The sequence below is a fragment of the Arachis ipaensis genome, chromosome B04 (genome assembly GCF_000816755.2).
Source record: "Arachis ipaensis cultivar K30076 chromosome B04, Araip1.1, whole genome shotgun sequence".
Classification (NCBI taxonomy): Eukaryota; Viridiplantae; Streptophyta; class Magnoliopsida; order Fabales; family Fabaceae; genus Arachis; species Arachis ipaensis.
This window is the reverse complement of record NC_029788.2, coordinates 18,017,424-18,021,414: the sequence shown is the minus strand read 5'-3', so window position 1 is coordinate 18,021,414 and position 3,991 is coordinate 18,017,424.

The following is a 3,991-nucleotide window of genomic DNA, read 5'->3' as shown; positions in this document are numbered from 1 at the left end:
GAAGGGTAGAATTGTCATTAAAAAAATTTTAATTACAAAGGACGAAGTTAAATACAAATGCAACATTAAGGACGATTTTAATTGCAAAATAACAAGAGGGACGAATTCGATTCTGGCACTAAACTTAAGGGACCAAAATCGTACTTACCCCTTAAAAATTCGTACGCTAATCGATAATTTTTTTTGTTTACAAAAAACATAACAATAGTAAATAATAAAGTGTTGATATTGCTACATCTTAAATTATCTGTATTCTCATCAACATCGAATATGACTGGGTATTCAATTTGTATAAAATTATCTACTACTGTCGTGTTTTCAATAATATCCTCAACTTCTTCAAAAATTCTTACAAGATTTATAGCCAATTCCTTCAAAAATGATTTTTTGTCTCAAGTGTCTTCCCTTATCAATTATGCACATTATTTTTAATACTTTGGTTAGTAAATTTGAATTAGATGTAGTTGTCCCTGTAATAATTAGAGATAATACATCAATTATCTTATATTATAAAAAAATTTAATGTATCCTTAGATTCAAAAGGAAATTACGTTATATTATCATTGCTACTAGCTATGGTGGTAATATTGCTACATGTTATCATCATATCTGTAAGACGCCTTTGCATTTGTTAGAAAGGGTAAGAGAGAGCAGTAGAGAAAATGATTGTATATATTCAAATTGTGTAGAATGATACAATATAGAAGAATATTTATAGGTGCTAAGAAAATCGAAATAATAAAGACGTAATATCTTATAATAAATATTCAGATATGCTAAATAATTTTAATGAAAGCTAATTGATCCTAATATATTCTAACATCTCTCCTCAAACTCAAGTGACAACATGAGTTTGAAACTTATTTAAAACAACAAAATAAAGAGAGAAAAAAACTGTATAAACTGACGGAACAGGTGCAGACGGAACTGCCAAAAGGAAAGCGAAAACTATATGATTTCACCATGAGAATAGATAAGCAGTGGATGAGCTAATCAGTGAAGTAAGAAAAGTATCAAAGCATTGACAAAAGAGAAAGAAAAAAATGGCACGGAAGAAAAGTATAAAAAATACGATGATTTCATTAGAAGAAAATCAACTTATCCTCTTCAAGGAGGATACCATGACTCGAATACCATATAGAAAGGGTAAGAGAAAGTAGTAGAGAAAAGAATTGTATATATTCAAGTTGTGTAGAATGATACAATATAAAAGAATATTATAGGCATTAAGAAAATCGAAATAATAAAGACGTAATATCCTATAATAAATATTCAGATATGTTAAATAATTCTAATAGAAGCTAATTGATCCTAATATATTCTAACAGCATTGATGTATTACACTGTAAACGAGATAAGTCAAATTTTGCTTTGCATGTATGTCGTTTGCAAACGAGATATTTGGAGTTTGAAAAAAATACCTATCTCGTTTACACAGTAAAGAAGGATAAATAATATCAATAAAAAAATTATGATTAAAATTAATATCAATAATCCAAATTTTTAGCGTACAATTAGTACTAAAAAAAGTTAGTGAAAGAGATTAAAATGAAGGATAAATAAAACAGAAAAAGAACGGGAGATAACTGTTTTAATCTATGTGCAGTTTACCCTCCTTCTAAAGTGAGTCACGTTGTATTTGGCAATGATATTGTTGCAGTTCACAATAAAAATCATGTTGTCCGTAAAAAAAAATAACTGCAAATGATTTCTATCTTACCAAGAAGTCATTCTATTTTACCAAGAAGTCATCAATAACTACGTTATATTACCATTGCAACTACTTTATGTTACCATTGCTACTGGCTATGCTGGTAATATTGCTACATGTTATTATCATGTTTGAAAGATGCCCTTACATTGATGTATTACTTACCGAGAGTATCATGATTTGGTAAAATTTTTGAACTAGCTGAATTATAAATCTATATTATGAAGGTAGGATGCAAAGTAGAAGAAGTGAAATTTAGTTCTGTGATAATTATAAGCTATCGTAGTTATCTTATCATGCTTCTCTTGAAGTAGCATAGCCTTTCTCTTCAATCTTGTATCCTTTTGCAACCTAGATCAGTTTGTGTACTCTAATTCATCTATAATAATTATATAGCATATTAGAATGATTATTTTAGTAGACCAATTAAAAAATTAAATAATCGGTCTTTGAATTATGAAATATTAAAAAAAATCTAAGCATATTAGCAATATAAGTTGGCTTTGTAACTAGTGAATATTGTTTGATGTTTGTTAAAGCTATTGTTGACTTGTGTGATGATATGGGCTATTATATGCTCTATTTGTGTTAGCTAAATTACTAATACCGCTAATATTGACACATTGTTTTTTCTTTTCATCCACAGAGTGTGAAGTAGTGGTGACAGACCTTGGTCGATGTCGTGTTGAGTTATTACCTAATAAGATAATTCAAGACATTAATTTTGAATATATTTTTATTAAAGTTTGTAATCGAATAAATAATAGAAAAAACAAAATACATAAAGTGCATGTATATTCACAAAAGCAACTTCCAAAAAATTCATCCAAAAGCCCATCTATAATGGTGCTTCTGGTTGTAAGGTCAGACAACACCAATTCAAAATACACACCCATTGGAACTATCACTCGAATTTTCTGTAATTTGTTCATAAATAAATTTAGTGGGCTTTTTTTCAAATAAATAATTTAATTATTTTATTTACTAAAATATGTCATTTATAGCGTATTTACCAATTTATATCACATGATTTATCTCGTTTACAATGTAAACGAGATAAGTGTTTTTTTCAAACGAAGGATAAATAATATCAATAAAAAAATTACGATTAAAATAATATGAATAATCTAAATTTTTGGCGTGTAATTAGTACTCAAAAAAAGTTGGTAGAAGAGATTGAAATGAAAAATAAATAAGATAGAAAAATAATGAGAGATAACTGTTTTAATTAGGGGTGTTATCGGTTCGGTTTGGTTCGGTTTTAGACCAAAAACCAACCGAACCGATTTATTCGGTTTTACATAATACCAACCAATCGGTTTGCTGTTTGCGCAACAACTGAACCGAACCGAACCGAACCAAAAGTGGTTTAGTTCGGTCGGTTTTTTTGGTTTTTAAATTCTAACTAATAGAAAATTAATCTTAGTAAAATGATGTTCAAAACAACCAATAAACTGAAATAATATTACATTACATTCAAATTCAACACAATTTCAACTCATTCCAACAACTAAACATAAAACAAACACATTTGTTAAGTCTAAAATATCCATTTTAATGTATTACTAAACCACTTCTGCGGTTCGGTTCGGTTCGGTTCGGTTTCTACTGAGCCAACCGAAAACCGAACCGAACCGATCGGTTTACTTCGGAAAAAAACCAAAAAAACCGATTTTTTCGGTTTTTATTCGGTTGTTGTAAATTTCGGTTCGATTTTGCGGTAAATTTCGGTTTGGTTCGGTAACTTACACCCCTAGTTTTAATCTATATGCACTTGTGCAGTTACCCTCCTCTTAAAGAGTGAGTCATGTTGAGTAGTAGTTATTATAATTTTTTTTATCATAACTTATTTAATTTTATTTTATTTATTGAGAAGTGGCGGTGGTTTTTTAGGTGATTAGCGGCGGTTTAAACCGTCGCTATTTTCGGGTCGCAGCGGTACTCAAAGCGCAGCCAGGTCAACCATCGGCACGGTAGCGACGGCGGTTTTGAAGAACTGTTGCAATAACCACCGCAAGAGCCACTTGGCAAATTGCGGTGGTTTGAAACCGCCACTATGTGCTTGAAGAAGGAAGTGCAATGTGTGGCAGTGGTTTAGGCAACCGCCGCAAAACATGATTTTGAAATTTACGTTGGACAGTTATGGCGGTTTTGAACCAATGCAAAAAGGCTAAAGAAATTAAAGAAGATTTCTGTGGCGTTTTTCAACTGCCGCAATACCTGTAGTATTTATTTTTTTAAAATAAACAAATTTATCTATAAACTATTTCCTAAGGCTTT